The sequence below is a fragment of the Schistocerca gregaria genome, chromosome 2 (genome assembly GCF_023897955.1).
Source record: "Schistocerca gregaria isolate iqSchGreg1 chromosome 2, iqSchGreg1.2, whole genome shotgun sequence".
In the NCBI taxonomy this organism is placed as follows: domain Eukaryota; kingdom Metazoa; phylum Arthropoda; class Insecta; order Orthoptera; family Acrididae; genus Schistocerca; species Schistocerca gregaria.
In genome coordinates, this window is record NC_064921.1 from 511,770,829 (window position 1) to 511,790,417 (window position 19,589).

The 19,589-nt window shown below is 40.9% G+C and overlaps 1 long non-coding RNA gene across 1 annotated transcript in view; it reads left to right on the forward strand.

The window, feature by feature from the left end:
* Positions 1 to 994: 994 nt before the first annotated feature.
* Positions 995 to 19,589, forward strand: part of LOC126329446 (uncharacterized) — a 295,599-nt gene continuing 277,004 nt past the window's right edge. The window contains exon 1 of the long non-coding RNA XR_007562292.1: positions 995 to 1,122. This is a non-coding gene — a long non-coding RNA (uncharacterized LOC126329446). The remainder of the gene's footprint in view (positions 1,123 to 19,589) is intronic.

A 19,589-nucleotide genomic window follows, 5' to 3' on the forward strand; every position in this document is an offset into this window, starting at 1 on the left:
TCCGTCCTCATGTCACTCGTAACATTAGTGGCTTTTAATAATCTATTGCTGAAATTGGGTAGTAATATAGTACTATACACTTGACGTTTCATAAGTTACCATACTAGAGAAAACATTCATTGTTAAGATCATCAGTAAAAATTGTCTTTGTGCAGTTCATCTGCATCTGTGTTTTGGTCACAGGGTTTCTTAACATCTACAACAACATGGAAAATATTACTATTCACTATAAAGAGTAAAGTGGAGATGACAGGCATTGTCGCAGAGAAAAAAAAATACATATACATGGAAGTAACTATGTAATCTTAAAAATGCTGCAAACTATGAAACTGACATGACATTTTCATTATTCTTTCCACATTTTCAATGTCTCTACAAGCTCGATAGGCTCGTGTTTATTTCATCGTAATATTCTTTCTTATTTTACACACATTGCACATTGGTTCGTGGATCAAACTGTGCCGTCGAATTGTTTGTGAAGAATCGCTCGCGATGGAAGTCCCTTTTCTACCACTTCACTGAATGGAATTTGCCATTCTCTGTCAACTAATGGAATATGGAACATAAATAGAGAACACTCTGCATTAGTAGTACTTAAAATTATCGGCTTAATTACAATGGGTTCAGGATGGGTAAGGATCATTTCTTTCTTTCATTTCGCACTAATTTCTGCTCTTGTTTATGACAGCGATTAAGTCTAATATCAACTTCCTTCTGACCGTGACCGAAATTTATTCTAGTCCTGACCATATTATTATTTGCTTAATACAAATCGTTCTCTTTCAGTCTCTAAAATATGATGTTTGCTATGTACATATAGAACAGTGTCCTTTAAAGAAGTATGAAGTCTTAATTATTGCCGGAGCGAGCCACGCGGACCCGGTCATTTAAGTTTCAAATATCCATTATTTCGTCATACGCCGCTGCGCGGCAATGTTGACAGACCAACAGCGGTCAGTGTCGCGCGCGCAATCGTAGATTGGGTGTGTGTTGTGTTGCCCGCCGACAACGTGCTGCGTTTAAAGCACGTTGTTTGAGGATTGCTGCTGTTGCTTCACCGAGGAAGCCTGCACGAAGTCATCTCGCCGTACCACTCGTCAGCTGTCCGTAAAGGATTCACAGGTGAGTGAAAATAAGTTATTTTGCTGGCTTGCGAGGGCTGCATGGCGAACGATACTCATTCACTGACCGTTGCACAGGTTAAAAATAAAACTGATACACACAAGGTGTGGTTTAAAGAGTCGTGACGCAGACTCGCTTTTCGACGCACAAATTTTCACTTTCACTTTGATAGGCGTTCGTGAACTAAACGTCGTCCTTCATCTCACTTTCTCTTTGCAAAAATAACTCTTTCACAGAAGGATAACAAGATCCCTTGACTAATAATATTTACATAGTTATATTTTCTTAATCTAATGGTCACGTCCGGTTCAGAACTGCTGTCGATCATTTTCTTTATGGCTCTCTCTTGCCTACCAGTTAAAATTTATGTCTTCCACTTAAGACTATTTTTCAATCTCCTCTTACAAACGTAGCTACCAGTCTCATTTATTCTTTACTGTCAAATTCTAATTAAATTTTTTAGTTGTTTCAAAGACGAACTAATTGACTTCCTCTTTGAGAACACGCCCCTTTTTATTACTCTTTTCATTTATGTGTCCTTTAACTTGTGTTTACTATGTTATATAAATTGAGGACAGCCTCCAGACAGAGAAACTGCCTCCTTTCACATGCTGAATACTATCCGCTTAAAAAATATACCGGCAATGACGGACTAATCGCTTGTTGCAAAGACAACAAACTCAATTGCATGCCAAACCAGTGGCTTGACTCTTAATTGGCTTCAGTGAGCAAAATTTAACTGAACTCGTCGCGAACGTACACGCTTTTCATATGAGTTGCTTCGCCCAGACAGTACAAGTAAACCTCTACGGGCTCATCCTTGGAATAGGATGTTTGAAGGATTATCAGGGTCGGTAATATGGATAAGATTTTATAAAGGAACGAAAAAATCAACATTTAAATAATCTGGACACTATAAAAATTATCATACTAAACAAGAAACATTTATATGCGAGCGCTTATGGTGCTGCAATTGCTTTTTGCGTGTCATTCACTTAGGAAATATAATTGATTCATTTACATGCCTCTATGCATCTGCTTGTTTGACCAATTATTTACTTGGTTACTTGACCCTGTAGTCTTTTACAAGAAGAATTTGCGTCGCCATAACTTATCTGGCATAGACTTTAAAACTCTGTTCCCAATGAAGTTTTCCACATACATTACTTATTCTAAGCATCGGATCTTACACATGTTCTTTAGTATTTTATAATTTACTCCTTTTTTTAAAGGTTATGTGTCGTTCTTATTACGATATCTTCTGTTATTCTTTGATTCTAGTCACGAAAAGTTATGACCCTGTATTTTACACAGGACTACAACTTGTCCTCCGAGAGAATTTAGTTTCTCAAAAAAAAAAAAAAATCATTATAAGACCTGAGAGAAGGGCATTGATCACTCCTTCCTCTTTGATTTATACATTTCGGGGGCTGATAACCACACGAGCATGCATCATATATTTACATGCTAAGTTAAAACTAGTACTAAAAAAAGTACTCTCTTTGACATTTTCCTTTACCTGTATTCAATTAACAGATCAGAACAAGCTTTCCTCATAGAGTCAGTACTGTATGATGATCACCAGACGTATTAACTGCTGGTTTGTCATTTTTTGAGTTATCTCTCGACGTCGATGACTTACCTTTTTCTCTGATGATGCTTTGTAATTGCCTCGTACTACTAATACTGGTAAATTTCTTGTGTTACCATTGTGGAATTTTCTTAAGTCACTATGGTGGAACAGACCTTTGATCCTTCCTGTCACGGGGTCGGCTAGCAAGTAATTTCCTGTGTGCGGCTTCCTGACAATAACATATGGGCCTTCATAAACGCGCTGCCACTTACGATTTTTCTTTCGCAGCTTCGACGGTTTAAATGAGTCCTTAGTAATATTCTCACACCTTCTCTATATTCAGTAACCTTATTTACCTTTTTGTCAAATGCTTTCTTACGGAGGTTTGCATACGTTGTCAGTGAAATCCACACCTGCCTGATTTTGGAGTTAGCTTCTTGTGGAGGCTAAAAAAATCCTGTTTCCAGTTTTCCTGATTGTGGTGGTTCTCCCTATCGGATATCGCCCTTAATGTCTTCTCCGTTTCGTGTTGGTGTTGTGACTGTGGCACGAAGGATGGTAGACCAGTTTCTTGTCCCGTGTACGATCCACTCTGCGCATAATAGATTTGTGTAGTCCTTTGCCGTTTCGGCTTCGGATTTCCTGCATAATCATTTGAGTGACTTGAAAAATTAATTTTTGTCGGAGGTCGAAATGTATTCTGGGCCATGTAGTGTATTGTGTTGTCATTATTAGCAAAATGTTCTTGTCCTCCTCTTGTCTCATGCCATTTATGTGATTTCCTCTCACGCGTCCTGTTAAAGGCTGGTCCGCTCTGATAATTTCCTTGCTGTGGTGGTTTGCTTCCGTACTAATTCTGTGGATAATTGTGTGTTGAGTTTCCGTACTGTGGCCGTTGTGTACTATCCATTGGACTGTACCGTTGTTTATTATTATCCTTCGATAGAAACTGTCCATTTCCGTACGACACCTGTTGATTTTTGTAGTCACCGGACGGTTGATAGTAAGCGTTGCTACCGCGCTCTCTTCCCTCATTGCCAGTGTTGACCGCGTAACCTCCACTGTTTCGCCTGTTCACTTCATTCGGAGCGCTACCAACATTTGCTACCGCGTCTTCGCGAATCAAATCCAATGAATCCAATATGGAAAGAAATGCTTCGGTATCGTCCTCGGAAACATTAACTAATTTCTCCCTTACAGAGATGGGCAATTTAGTTTTCAAAATCATGATTGCGTCTTTATTTGTAATTGGCGACTCCCAGAATTTAATTTTTGCTAAATATTTTTCGAAATATCTTCTGAGACTGCCGTGTTTCGAATTGAACACTTCGGCACTGAATACTTCTTTTCTTAAGCGCCGCTGAACACCATCACTCCAAAATTTGTTCAGAAACATCCGATCGAATTCATTATAGCTCCTGCACTTGTCTGTCATTTCTATTCCCCATAAGGCGGCATCTCCTGTTATATTACCCGACTGTTTGGAAATACTCCAGAGAAGTTTCGTAATAATACGATCGCGTGTATGTCACGTTTTTGCGGATGAAAGGTTGGAAATGTTTTGTGTTTCAATACACTTTCTTCCTGTATTTGGGTTATGAGTGTTGGTGGGCTGTTCACTTCAGTGTGGTTATGCACTGTGTCTGTCGGACTGTGGTATGACGTGTGGTCAAGTGAAGGGGCTGTAATGAATTTGCCTATTGTCATTCGGGTATGGGGAGTGATTACATTCCCTACCCATCGGATGTGAGGGACTTTACACTTTGTTCTTTAGTGTCTGCACCTCTTCAATGACCTGCTGCTTCCATTGAAGAAGGTCTTGTGCTAAAGTTCGCGTCATCTGTCCTAGCTCATGTAACCCGATTTTCCTGGTTCCGCCAAAAGATCATAAGTAACTTCCCTTACTACTTCCTTCAGTTCTGTCTTTGCCTCTTTTCCTATCAGATGGTCTCTGCTTTTTATTCACTCTGTGCAGTGGTCGGATAACGCTTCGGTGTGAGCCTTTACCGTAATTTTTACCTGCTCCTCTATATCAAGTGATTCTACTTGTTTCGTCAAATCATCTCTCTCCTTTCCCATATTAGTGACAACCAGTTTCACGTCGCTGACCTCCTTTGACATGGTATCACGATTACCCTTAATGCTACAGTTTCGTTATGGTTTGCTTCTATCATGGCATTAATTTCACCCTTGGCAGCTCCTAGTGCTGCATCAAATATACTAGATACCTGCTTGATATCAGCCTCAACCTCTTTACGGATCTCAGTTTTTACTGCTTCGATCTGCCCACTTATTTGACCTCGCCCAGCTGGGTATTCTGATCAGTTTTCAAGTCGGTAGTTATTTCAGTTTTTACTGTGTCAAATTTTCCATTTACCACTTCAAATTTTTCATTTACCGCATCAAATTGTTTATTTAAATCGGTAAAAGCTTGCATTAGTTCTTTTTTGTTTTCCTCCTCTCGTTCAGCTCCCTCTCCTGCTTTTCGTTCCTTTTCTAACTGCAATTGTTCCTTTTCCCTATCATTATTTGCCATCCAATTTTGGATTTGAAGGAGCATAGCATTAGTATCTACAGTTGGGTTGCTACCCGCGGGAATCGTTTGAATTGTTTGGTCTGTGTCAATCACATCACCGGCGTTAGCCTCCGCCTCCACTCGCATGCTAATCGCACGTGAGCGCAACGAACATTGGGTGCTTTTCATATCGTTACTGTCACCTGCTGTCGGGATTAATTTCCGTTTACACTCCACCACCTCGCAGTGTCTGTTTGTCAACAGTTTTCCGTCAGCTACACGCGGTCTGCTGCGTGGGTCGTCTGTCCTTTGCTTGTGACGTCAGATTACATGCTGTCTGTCAAGTATGGGAGTTGCACTCACCTAACAAACGACTGGGAACTGAAGCGAAGAAACAAGATCGAAGACGGGCACACTAAACAACTGAATTAGCACACATTTGACATTTAACACGATTCCATATTTACACATGGAAATCAAGACTCAACAATGGGATTTAGACACTACGTTGCAAATCCTACTAAATTTTGACTAAAAAAATAATTTTAAACTGATTTTTAAATGTGCAGATGGAAATAAAAGGAAGAACGGTAATGTAGCTCGAAAGCCAAATGTACTACTGAAGCGTCACAACTGCATATGAAAACTTTTTCGCAACTTACGTTTGATGTCTTGAAAGTCAGCACCTGGATAATTTCTGCGTTTTCTACCGTCGACTCGTCTTTCCTCTTTGAAACTTTCGTCCACAATTTTTAAGCGCGTAGCGTGCACATCAAAAATAAATGTATTGTTTGATACATCTATATTAGCAGCGAACACAAGAGGACTGATTTTCGTGATTTCAGTCAAGTCCCTGTTCGGGCGCCAAGTGCGATGTTTTTTTTTTAAATTATATTTTGATTAGATTATTATTCTCTTGTGAAGATTCAGAAATCTGTTGTGAGTTTTGCACCACTTCTTGGCGGGAAGAGCAAAGACTTTTCAAAGATCTTACGTACTGTATGTCACCTGAAATCGTTTGCAGAAGGCGTAGCGTTCTCAAGATCAAGAACAGAGTTCGCATTGCACTTAATTTATTTGTGTCGTGATCATGTTCGATCACGACCGGATATGAGACAGAGCAGAGAAACCTAAGGGACCAGACAGAGCTGGAAATTTTCTTTGCTATACTACACCACACATTAAAAGAAGTTAGAGTTGAATCACAAACAAGGTAAATAGCAATGCGCCCTCTGCCTTAACTACGACGTTTGCCGACATGCATTCGGTCTAGTAGCTGTATGAAAACTATAAAAACACCGTTATTTCTGTTGCTATTAATAGGAGATGGATAGCATAGAAATACTTAAAGTAATAAGCAAGCACTACTGCATTTGAGAGCACAATATCTTATTTAATTACCTTAGTCAGTATTGCTAACAATAGGTTCCGTACAATTTCAATTTTCCATCTTTCTGGCTGTTTCCTTAAATAAAGTCCTTTAACATCTTCGATGTTTCATCTTAGATGCACACATAAATTCTTACATAGCACGTAACAATAGTAATATTTTATAACAATTAAATAGTGATTGCGGATCACGCCATATACGCGTCCGCCATCTTTAAAAAATATCACGACTGTGTTAACGGAAGAGGATTACAGTTCTTCAGCTATCAAAAATAAGAAACACAAAATATCTCTATCGATACAATTTATGAACAATTTGTATTCCGCGCCGTGACGCGTATGGTATTCTTTGAAATATCAGGTGGTCGCTGCTCAGCGACAATCTAAGAAATTTTTACGCAGATGGGTTTTATGAACCTGCATGGTTAGATTATCGTATGTAAGTTTATTTAAGCTATCGAAACAAATACTAATATTACAACACAAATGGCAGTTCTTATAGAATACATATTTCAACAAATCTGTATATATCTAATAAAAATTTAACCTACGCAAAAGCATAAAAAATCAGTTCTATAAGTACATATTGAATAAACAGATCAATAGCTTAAAAAGAATACCGCAACAACTTCAAAGTTTATCGTGAATATTATGAAAATATGAATAAGAATGAAATTAGTTAATGGCACCATTGTATGCAGTTATATACTAGCCGGCCGCTGTGACCAAGCGGTTCTAGACGCTTCAGACCGGAACCGTGCGACTGCTACGTTGGCAGGTTTGAATCCTGCTTCGCACATGGATGTGTGTGATGTCTTTAGGTTAGTTAGGTTTAAGTAGTTCTAAGTTCTAGGGGACTGATGACCTCAGATATTATGTCCCATTGTGCTCAGAGACATTTGAACCATTTGAAGTTCCATACTTCACATAGGCAACACATTATACGCGAGAAACGATAGTAGCGCCAAAAAATAATATGAAAAAAAAGTTTACATTGGAAATGTAATGTATTACTCAAATGTTGTTCCATTCTGGCATTTTGTTGAAAATATTTGTGGGACGTTTCTGACACAATGGTGCATAATCACAGAAAAAGAAAATGGTATCTGATAATAATCAAATTTTAAGATGTATTTCGGCCATACCCAACGTGTCGATAAATCGACAAACATGTCAAACATATAATTAGTTTGATGAGTTATTAAATTTTATGTCCATGTCATCATCACTTTCGATGAAAATTTTCACACAGGTTTTGTTAACGGTGCACAGAAATGAGCAATACCTATGTACTGTTTTCACACTCATTCGTCGCGCTGTTATGAAGTCCGAAGCAAGAGGACTGCGTCAATTTGGCAGTTCATGAAGTTCAAATGGCTCTGAGCACTATGGGACTTAACATCTGTGGTCATCAGTCCCCTAGAACTTAGAACTACTTAAACCTAACTAACCTAAGAACATCACACACATCCATTTCCGAGGCAGGATTCGAACCTGCGACCGTAGCAGTCGCGCGGTCCCGGACTGAGCGCCTGAACCGCAAGACCACCGCGGCTGGCAGTTCATGAAGTGTATACTCAGTTGCAAGGTGCGATCTCGCTGCTTCCCTCGCCTCCGTCATAAATCACGCAGCTCGTGTTCGCGTGGTGAGCCGCCTCCATGCGTCGTCAGTGACGTTGAATTGTAATCCGCCATCGAACGTCTATGGTATCTCTGCGCAAAGCGGACACGAACTGGCTCTTCTGTGTGTCGCCCTCAGCAGCAGAGACACCGAACGAGGTGCAGCCGTTCGATGACGTAAGTCGCCGTTGAGTGGCACAGAGCCCACAGAGCTTGGATGGGTGTGTCTGCCAGTTGACATCCCCTCCTGCGGACACGGGCTCGGTCGTAGGCCTCGGCTCGTCGGGTGGCCGTGAAACTCTGCCGCCATGGTTCGGTACTGGGAAGCAGTGCGGCAGGCCGAGTGGGCCCCTTCGTGCAGGACTGCTTTTCTCGCCTCTGGATGGACCCCGCCTGCTATTAGCGCACCTTGGAAATCCATCGCTAGCTGCAGATGCCATGCTCTTAACCGCAGAAACTCCGGCAGATGCTGCCGGCTCACGAAGCTCATTTAAAACTGCACTGAGAAACATCCCACCATAACATCACATAGGCATTACAGAATTTGCGAAGGAAATTTCTATCTCTGACTTAAGGGGATACGTTGATGAAAAACACACTATTTAAAAAATGCACCAAATCCACAGTTTTGGAGACATGGCAATGAAATTTTGTATCACGCTTTACATGAAAGTAGCACATTTACATATACAGTCTTTTGGTTATATATATTCAACTTTTTTGGATGAAATTTGAAGTTTTCAAAAAATAATGTATGTTCCTTTTTCTCAGAAAGTATTTAAGAGATTTCTACAAAAATTTCTCTGTTTCATCTCTTTATATGTTGTAAGCTTCTCTCATGAGGTTTTTGGAATAGGTCTAATAGGAGAATTTTCAAAATTTTTTAATTATAATTCCAAAAAAAATGGCTCTGACGCTATGGGACTTCACTTCTGAGGTCATCAGTCCCCTAGAACTTAGAACTACTTAAACCTAAGTAACCTAAGGACATCACACACATCCATGCCCGAGGAAGGATTCGAACCTGCGACCGTAGCGGTCGCGCGGTTCCAGGCTGAAGCACCTAGAACCGCTCGGCCACTCTGGCCGGAGAATTATAATTCCAAAAGTACAATTTCAAGTTCATGCAAAATTCCAAGCATATCTCAGCCTGCAATCAGAATTTCAAAATTAGCTCTTGAGGCAACGTTTATTAGGTTTACAGAAATATGTGTACAAAATTTCATAGTTCTAGCATTTATAGAATATGAGGAGAAGGTACATAAACCTCATAAAACAAGCTTTTCAGGAAACGTAATTTAAAGTTCAACCTAACTTTTTTCCTTGTGTCACTTCTTCAGAAGGCACCACATTTGTATTCTGTGTCGTGTTTCCCTTGAAGGCTTCTTTTCTGGTTTCTTGTTGTCTCTCTTCTTTCCTTTACCATATCTTCAAATGACTTTTCAGCTGCAGAGACGCGCTGTAAATCTATTTTTCTCAGGATGTCTTGAGTAAAATTTCCTGTCTTGAAACACATTCTTTCTAATACCTTCATCCTCCCGATGTTCCCTACATTAAATACAATAACTGCATCACAATTTGCAATTCTGACAACTGTTGTTACAGTTTAGGGCATCGTTTCTATGTGAGTGAATTTAGAGACTCATTTGGATTTTAGTTTTTGCCATGAACACACTTTTTGAGAAGTGCAAGATCGGCCAGAAACCCGTACGTGGGCTTGACAAGATCCAGGATCCAATTTGGAAGCCTCTCGTTGTGAATGTAGGGGTTGTTATCCTTCTGAGCTTGTAGATATTTATACCAGCTAATGTGGCACAGATTATGAATAGGGTGTTCATCTGTTGACAACACGTGGAAATATATAGCCCATACTGCACTTTTCATTTCATTTCTAGATGAATCCCGCACACATTTGGTTGAAAGTAATACACAGAATCGTTGGCCATTGAGTTGATATTGAAGTGCTGCTTCAAAACGTGGACGTGGCAGCGAGGCCGCATCGCACCTTCAATTAATTTTGAGGCACTTCGGATGCGATTTCAACATTGAAACTTCTGGAACGTAATGTCCATGAGTTGTATTAACAAAAAAAAAACTTAAATCGAAAATTGGCATTTTAGGTAAGTTTCATCAACGTCTCCCCTTAAAGCTAAACGCGAGAAACTGCTCCATTAATGGCTTTACAGGGTTTGCCTTCTGAATAAAATGAAACGAAAGAACTAAGACAACTTATGTGACAAAATTATCAAGCATTCAAAAATAATTCAACGGGAAAAAGAAATGAATTTATTTTCAGAAGGTTACTTGTATGAGCAAAATGTTAACGAAAGTCATATATAAGCTCTTTTAACATTACTAGAGAAAGACTCAAAATTTTGGCAATAAAGTGAATTCTTACGTAGTGTAGATAAAACATATTATTTATATTGAGAGACTGGTCAGTACATGTCTTGTCCAAGATATGGTAAGGAAATGGACTGAATTCGGTGTCGCTGCTACCTACAAACACAGAGCGTTGTTTACCACTACCTACCTTCCCATAAACGACCATCTACAGAATTAGGACAATTTACTACAAACAAATGTAACCACTATGATACACATAAACAAAAAGGAAAACCATCATTTTGATACTTAATGCCAATGCTAGCATGGTTTGTTCGGAAGTTCCTCTGCGGTGTATACATCTGCTGTTTTATGGAAAACTGCTGAAACATCTCGCAAAAATTATGGTTATTCAGACACAAAAAATTCATACACGCCATACGTGGAATCATACTGAGATTATGTACCACACTGACATAAAGCAAATTACGGGAAAGAAATGGAAATGAAAAGCACTTTACACTATAAATAAACACCTGAAAGACGAAGAGCGCTATTATACATATACATTAAATTATTTGTCAACGACTATACAGTGCGCCATCACCTGCATCGTACTGCAGTTCCTGTAGCATGGACCTAAATCCCTTTTTGTCATATTTATATCTTCCTACAGTGGTGACGTGCTGTAAGTTCATTGGTAACTTCAATATGAAAATGAGAATTAGTTCTGCTGGTCCGTAAGAATCATACAAGAATTGATTTTTGTCTAGCATATCTTCGAATAACTGAGCTGGGCTTGAAAAGCCTAAATGATGCAAGTTCGGGATCATAATTATTCCTTGTTTAACGCCGTCCTGGGCCACTTCAAACCAGTAAGCCGATAAAAAAAATTGTTGGAACTTCTTGACTGAGTTGCAATCACTTGCTGCCGCCCTCGTGCGCATACCTCACTCTTGAGGTACCCAGTGTATTCAATCTTGTGCGCGTCCGGCCAGGCAGAAGGAAGGGAAGATCGGAACTGTTGTAACCAAGCCCTGGGATCAATCCCATTTCGAGCGTTCCGAAACACTTCGAACTTTCTCACCGAGAGGAAACGTTTAATATTAAATCCGTGCATTACTCAGAGATGATACCTGAAGAGTGGCTGGAGTCAATTCTGATCCCAATTTTTAAGAGAGGGATATCGCTATTACCAGTGTGTACCAAAATTTTCTCGAATATTCTGCTAAGCAGGCTTACACCATACGCAGATGAAATTGTGGGGGATTACCAAGCTGGCTTTCGGAGGAACAGATCAACTATAGACCAAATATTCACCCTGCGTCAAATTTTGGAAAAGAAATGGGAATACAATAAACCAGTTCATAATCTTTTCATAGATTTTACAAAAGAATATGATTTAGTATTGCAATCAAAATTATACAGAATTCTTTTGGAACTTGGAATACCAAAGAAGTATGTTAGACATACAGAACCGACTTTGAAAAACACAATAGGTAGAGTACGCGTGGGTAAATTGGAGCCAGAAGAATTTGTAATAAAGAACGGACTTAAGCAGGGAGTTGCCCTGTCTCCGCTACTTTTTAATTTAGTCCTAGAATATATTGTACGAATGGCAGCAGATAATTCAGAGGATGTGGAGTTAAATAGAAATATTAAGATATTAGGGTATGCAGATGATCTAAACATCATTAGCGATAGGAAAGAATCTGTAACAGCAAATGCGAATGCGTTAATCAAGGCTAGTGAAGATGTAGGTTTAAGGATAAGTGCAGACAAAACTAAATACCTGGTTACTACTAGAATGCCAACAGCAGTAGATCAGGAAATGTTAAGAGTTGGAGACATGCAGTTTGAAAAAGTGAACACATTTAAGTGTCTAGGCGTGGACATCACTTCGAGAAATGGGATTGAATCCGAACTGAAGAAGAGATTACGGGCGGGAATTGCGTGCTACTTCTCACTGAATAGATTAATTTCATCACGGATATTGTCTAAGATTTTTAAAGATTAGAATATACAAAACATTTATTCTACCAGTTAAGCTGTATGGGTGTGAGACTTGGTCTCTCACAGTGCAAAATGAAAAGCCGTTTGGAGCGTTCGAAAACAAAATTTTGAGAAAAACTTTCGGAGCAAAAAGGGATGACATTAGCGGACAGTGTCGAAAACTGCATAACGAAGAGGTTCACGAACTCTGTTTAAACCTTGACATAATCAGTATTATTAAATCACGTAGGCTACTCGATGGGCTGGTCACGTAGCTCGAATGGATGAGGGCAGGGCAGCGCGCAGAATACTGGTAGGGCGCTTAGAGGCAAAACGTCCTGTGGGGAGACCGAGGCGTAGATGGGAGGACAATGTGAAGGCTGATTTGAGGAGCCTAGGTATTGAAGGTGAATGGAAGGAAATAGCCCAAGACAGGGACAGATGGCGAAAATACGTTGCTGCGGTAATGGACTCGCGAATCCGGTATGACCAGTGTGTGTGTGTGTGTGTGTGTGTGTGTGTGTGTGTGTGTGTGTGTGTGTGTGTATGTGTGTGGTGGAGATCGCTCGCGAGCTCTCCCATTTCGCTTCCTTCTGCCCCTATCCTCGTCGAAATCAGCAGCGTGTCCAGAGTACCGATCTGTACTCTCCCGCCTGTGTTTATAGACACATTCACTAGTCTCTGCATTAGGTTCTCTAAGTGCGCTACCTGCTCACTCAATTCTGTCGTAATGTGCCTATGTTGTATATATGCTTCCCACTGATCTGGTTGAGTTTTCAGTGGTGATCTCCTCCCTACCGTCTCAGCTACGCTGATCGGTGCGTTCTTGTCGCAATTTTCGCGAATGGACAAGTCCCCTAACTTTCTGGCCATGCTTGCGGCCTCGGCTTCCAATACCTGGATCGCTTCGCTATTAGCGTCCATCCGCCCGCTTATGCGCTCTGGTGCCTGTGCTGTCGGACTTTCCCCAAGCGTAAGCAAATCCGAGTGTTCGTGCCTACACCTCTCAGCTAGGGCATGGAAATCCCCCTTAAGACGGTTTTTCTGCAGCTCAAGTTGTTCGCTAGCGTGCAGTTGCCCCTCTTCCAAAGCACAAACACCCTGGATGAGAATTTGAGTCTGCTCCTTAAATTCCGCAACTACGTCGATTCTCATCTTACTGCGAGGCCCGCCATCTTCTGATCCGTTTCTTTACATAATTTCTTATTACTTTCTTCTACCGCCTTACGATTCTCCTCAGATCATTTTTTATTACTTTCTTCTAACGCCTTACGATTCTCCGCAGACAATATTCTTACTACCTCTCTCATATCAAATTGATAGTTTGCTACGGGATTAATTGGGCTCTCAGCTGTACTTTCACTACAATTACTGAAGGTCTTTCCTGCACTTCCCGACACGAAGGAGGATGGTGTCTGTTCGTTTTCAAAACTTACGTACGTGGTATTGTTTGTAATGTTTCCAGTTGAAAATTGTTCATTACCCTGTACGGAATCCTTCCTAATATACTTCCCATTTGCTTGACCGCCGCAACTGGACCATTACCCTGTTCCATTGTGTCAACGTTTTCGCGCCTGTTATTGCTTTTGGACCAGGTACGAGTCATCATAAGCGAAGTCCATTTTCGCAGTATATCACTATCAAAAATCTACAGCCACGAAAATCTAAAAAATAACAGTCGTCTACTTTCCTAAACAGGCAGCCAGAACACAAATTTCACACGGAGTCTAATTACAAGTATCACACATAACGTGACAAATGGAATTGACATACGCAATATATACCCATACGCAATAAAACAAAAGAGTTGCCAAATCTACAAAACACTTATATACATGATACAGAACGAGGCAACTCTGAGTCTGGAACAACGCTGTAAAATCACGAGATGATATCGCCTCGGAACAGAGAGTAAGTTGTTTGAGCGCTAAAGGAAAAAAAAATGCAGTTGATACATTTAACCTACTGACTGTTTCTTTACAGCTCCATTTATGTTCGCATGCAGGGTCGCCATATAAATGGTTATTAGTAAGTGAATGGTCATCTGGAAGGTGATATGCAAACAGAAACTGGGGGACGCTAGCCAATGTGGAATTCTCCAGTCTGCTGTAAGTTTCGTGTGCCACAAAATTTTTCTGGGTCGTCACCCAATTTAACTGAAATTGGGAAAGTTTAACATAAGAACTACATTAATCACTGAATTGGTAAGCATAACTAACGTCTTGATGTTAGTAAAAAGATCCAAGTGAATATATAGAATGAGCATTTGGGAACAATTTAAGTAGAAACGTTAAATCAAATACACCAGAGCAAGCGGGAGCGTAAGCCGCAACAAAAGGAATAAGATAACCTTACAGAAGTCTACAAATATAAGGCCTGCCTTTTGCGCTTCGGAAACGCCAGGTGACATGTATTACAAATAATCTTACAAAAGGGGAGGGGTATGTCTGAGAAACAGTCATCACAGCTTACCACAGTTTATTAAAATAATATATCATATTAAAAATTCACAAAATAGTTCTAAACTATGATCTGTCGTGTCTGTTGTGTAATTAATTAACTCACTTATGTTATTATTGTATTGAGTGCTGTGGTACATTGCAACGATAAATGAAAATGAAATTTCAGATCGGTCTAATGCCACAATATTCAATTTCAAGCGAACCATTGTGTTGTGTTTGTTTTGTCCCGAACATTTATCGAACATCAGAAGTAAATTTTTTACATCTGTAATGATACAGCTTAACAGAAATGTAGGCTTTTCAATGGGTCCTTTCTTCGCATTTCCTTCGTGATAGAGACGAAAAACAGATGACCTTGTTTGCAAACTACGTATACAAAATACCACAAAAGTCCACTGACACAAGTAGAACAGTTCTTGCGCAGGGATAGGAGGAATTTGAACGTTGGTGGTCTGTTCGCGTCTCGGCGTTCAAATGGTTCAAATGGCTCTGAGCTCTATGGGATTTAACATCTGAGGTCATCAGTCCCCTAGAACTTAGAACTACTTAAACCTAACAAACCTAAGGACATCACACACATCCAAGCCCGAGGCAGCATTCGAACCTGCGACCGTAGCGGTCGCGCGGTTCCAGACTGTAGCGCCTAGAGCCGCTCGGCCACAACGGCCAGCGTCTCGGCGACTCGTCCTTTGATGTCCGAAAGAAACAGGCAAAAACGGTGCTCAAAAAATCATCTTGGGGTTGAAGCTCTTTTTTTCGTGTTTGCTTTAACAATACATATGTTTTTGGATAGGGTCCGCCTTTAGCAAAACAATTTTGTTTATTAACCCAAACATGTGCAACTGCAGTGAAACATATTTGGGTTAATAAACAAATCTGTGTTTTGCTAAAGCGGATCCTGTCCAAAAACATACGTTCGGTGCTCAAATATTCTGTGGGAATGGCAGTGGCAGCACGGCACCTCCCACTCAGGGCTAGGAGAGGCGTCGATTCTACCGACAAAAGCATGAAGCTGGCCGCAGCCTTACTTAGGTGTATACCAGGGTTCCGGAGACACACCGTGTAAACATCTTACCAGTGAGAAAAAGGCTAAGCTTTCCTTTTAGCAAATGTGCTCAGTACACTCTAAATAAAATTAACAACGAAGTAGTGGCAAAAATGATTCAATATCTCACAGCGATACGTGACTCTAATGTAACAGGATTTTCTGTCGGTTTCACATTGTTGTATGACCGTTCTATTCGTTCTACTCAGTCTCTCGGGCAGTGGGCTGTGTAGAACATATGAAGCATTAAAATCACCATTCAACGTTTCTCAGTTTTTTATTATTCCAGTCTCGAAACTTTCTAGACAGTCAGGGATATACGCTATAAGTAAAACTAAAGTATTGAGAGATACTCCTGCACACATTGAAAGTAGTCGTCTAGGAGAAATCTTCTCAACTTAGAATTTAAATCTTGGGATGGAAAATATTTTTTACCGGTAGGTTCGAATAATAGGCGAGTATTACGGAGTTGCATCGGGAACTCAAATAGGAATACCTGGAGGAAATGCGACGTTCTTTTCGAGGAACACTATCAAAAAAATTTAGATAATTGGCATCTGAAGCTGACTGCAGAACGATTCCACTGCCGCCAACATACATTGCGCGTAAGGACCACGAAGAGAAGATACGATAAATTAGGGCTCATACGGAGGCACATAGATAGTCGCTTTTTCCTCACTCTGTTTGTGAGTGGAACAGGAAAGGAAATGACTAGTAGTTGTACAGGATATTTCTGCCACGGGTGGATGTAGACGCCTATTAAAAATGAAACCTGCGAGACAGCACACAATTTTCTTTTCGGTGTTTAAAAAAGTATTATTCACCTGTAAATCCATTTCCAACTAATAGTCACTAAGGAAATGTGTAAGATCATTTTCAGTTAGCCAATATCATTAATAACAGATTGTATATCACCTATGACTCTGAAAGCCACAAACGAAAACTAAATAATGGAATCTGTTTGAGCCCCATCACTATTCAATTTATATATTCACGATTTACCAACCATAACATCAACTAAATTCATCATTGCTGATAACATCGAACTGATAGCATAGAGCAGTAATTTCGAAGACGTTGAACAAATTCTTACGAAGGATCTGTAGAAGATGACAACTTTCTTTAAGACCTGGAGATTTATCCCAAGCACATTAAAAACTGAAGTCTCTTGTTTCCATCTAGCGACTCGCGCTGCGAACTACAAGAGTTATGCTCAATGGACAGACGTTGAGGTACAATCCTTTCCCAAAATATCTCGGAATCACTCTGGATAGAAACCTGAGCTACAAGGAGCACATCACCAAGGTTTCTCATAATGCTGCTGCAAGGGACAACACACTACATAAGCTCAATGGAACCACCTGGCGAACCTCTGCTGACTGTCTGCGTTTAACTGGCATCAGTCTTGTGTACTCTGCTGCCGAGTACTGTGCACCTGTCTGGTTGGAAAGTGTACATGTGAAGAAGGTAGATACAAAACTGAACTACACAATGCGCTGCATTACTGGTTCCATCAAATCAACCCCATGCCACTGGTTACCTGTATTGAGTCACATCCCTCCACCTCACTTAAGGAGGAAACAAGCTCTTCTGAGGGAGGCCAAGAAAATCTCTGCATTACCATCTCTACCACTGCACCAGGAACTCTGTCATCCGCCACAGCAACGATTGTGACCAAGAATACCAGCAAGTGCTACTGCAGGACAACTCATCGCGGATGGTTTTGATCTAAGCTGGAAGAAGGAATGATCAACAAAAACATTCGGAACAAGAGCCCATCACCTTGATCCTACAAAGAGGCCAAATTGTTTTGATCTACCGAGGAAGCTCTGGTGCCACCTCAACAGGTTAAGGATTGAACATGGTTGTTGTAGCTACTTCAGGTACAAATGGGGCTGGATCAGTTCACCAATGTCTGAATGTAATGAAGTAGAGCAGACAATTGAACATCTAGTCCAACGCTGTCCACATCATTCATACCTTGGAATTCCCGACGACTTGTTCACTCGCACACTCAGCTTAATTAATTGGTTGAAAAACACGGGCTGGCCACTGTGGGCTCTTCAGTCTGGAACCACGAGGCTGCTACGGACGTAGGTTCGAATCCTGCATCGGGCATAGATGTGTGTGACGTCCTTAGGTTAGTTAGGTTTAAGCAGTTCTAAGTCTAGGGAACTGATGACATCAAATGTTAAGTCCCATAGTGCTTAAAGCCACTTTTGAAAAACACGGACTTCAATGATTAATCTTGTCTTATATCATATGTATATTGTATAAAATCACTTGTCTTATATCAACTGTATATTGTATAAAATCAACATAAGATTAAATAATTAAATTAATTAATAACATAATTATCCCATAAGGGTCATACGTGCAGGGATGACAAAGGTATAATTCCGTCACACTTGAACAACGGCAACGAAATTCTTATGCAAACTTCTTCAGTGGGAAGAGAAGACATGATTCGGACCCAGGACGACCGTATTTGCATAAGGCGAGGTGGCCCAGCGGTAGGTGGAGGAAATGGCACCGTGGGACCAGACGAGCGGCGGGAGCTTCCAGGCAAGGACGGCGCAAGGCCGCGCCTCGTCTACCCGACATGCGACGTGTGTCTCCGAGGCGGATCTCACCGCGTGCACGTCTGGCCTGTAGAGTTTAGGGTACGTCACAGTCTGGTTCTCTTAAGCCCTATGGGCCTATGTGATACTGTGTTAGTACTGTTACGTGGAGGACTTGTTGACAGTGAACTGGTTGTAAAACACATGGTGACAATTATAGAACTCCACTACTAGCCATTAAAATTGCTACACCAAGAAGAAATGCAGATGATGAACGGGCATTCATTGGACAAATATATTAAACCAGAACTGACATGTGATTATATTTTCACGCAATTTGGGTGCATAGATCCTGAGAAATCGGTACCCAGAACAACCACCTCTGGCCGTAATAAAGGCCATGATACGCCTGGGAATTGAGTCAAAAAGAGCTTGGATGGCGTGTACACATACAGCTGCCCATGCAGCTTCAACACGATACTACAGTTCATCAAAAGTAGTGACTGGCGTTTTGTGACGAGCCAGTTTCTCGGCCACCATTACCAGACGTTTTCAATTGATGAGAGATCTGGAGAATGCACTGGCCAGGGCAGCAGTCGAACATTTTCTGTATCCAGAAAGGCCCGTACAGGATCTGCAACGTGCGGTCGTGCATTACCCTGCTGAAATGTAGGGTCTCGCAGAGATCGAATGAAGGGTAGAGCCACGAGTCGTAACACATCTGAAATGTAACGTCCACTGTTCAAAATGCCGTCAGTGCGAACAAGAGGTGACCGAGACGTGTAACCAATGGCACGCCATACCATCCACGCCGGGTGATGCGCCAGTATGGTGATGACGAATACACGCTTCCAATATGCGTTCACCGCGATGTCGCCAAACACGGATGCGACCGTCATGATGCTGTAAACATAACCTGGATTCATCCGAAAAAATGACGTTTTGCCATTCGTGCACCCAGGTTCGTCGTTGAGTACACCATCGC